Raw genomic sequence first — 735 nt, forward strand, 5'->3', positions numbered from 1 at the left:
TACGTGGGGGGTTGTGGGGTGTGAGGGAGAGTTGGGGGTGTGGGGACCTCCACACTCCCCCCATGGCACAGCAGCAGGAGGCGGGGTGCTTAGGGTGCTGGTTTCTGGTGGGGCACAGCTCTAGCCAGTGCTACGCAACTCAGCGAGGGGTGCAGCCTCCACCACGCAGTCTGCATTGCCGGCACCCCTTACATTCACTGGGCACAGGACTGAAGCCCCAGATGCTGGAGCTAGCTGTCTTCCCCACCCCGCAGGGGAAGGTGCCTGGGGTTTCCCTCCCCTGCCATGCAGCCCCAGCAGGGAAGGCAGCCAGCTCCAGCATTTGGGGCTTCCCTCCCATGCCTGGGGAGTGCTGGCAATACAGACGACCCGGCGGAGGCTGTGCCAGGCATGAATACCCTGAGTACCCTGCCTGCTGTCCCGGGCATGGGCTCCGCACTGCCACCAGCCCCAGCCCCAGCCCCACACTCTGAGCTCCTACCCAGCTGCAGCTGTGCCCCTGTCACTCCCTTACCTGCCTCCTGGAGCCAGCAGGCGACTGGGGAAGTGGAGCAGCTCCACCTGGAAGCTGTGTGCTGGCCAGGCTGGGCCTTTCTGCCCACAAGAGTGGGAATAAGGAGCAGTATGCTACGTTTGGGGGTGGGGGTGTATACATGAGCACCTCGCTTCCACCCCCATGGGCAGAAGGGCTGGGCGGGGCACAATTTGTTGGTGGGTACCATGGGCCAGATGAAA

This window comes from Crocodylus porosus, unplaced genomic scaffold (assembly GCF_001723895.1).
Source record: "Crocodylus porosus isolate Cpor-Errol unplaced genomic scaffold, CroPor_comp1, whole genome shotgun sequence".
NCBI lineage: Eukaryota > Metazoa > Chordata > Crocodylia > Crocodylidae > Crocodylus > Crocodylus porosus.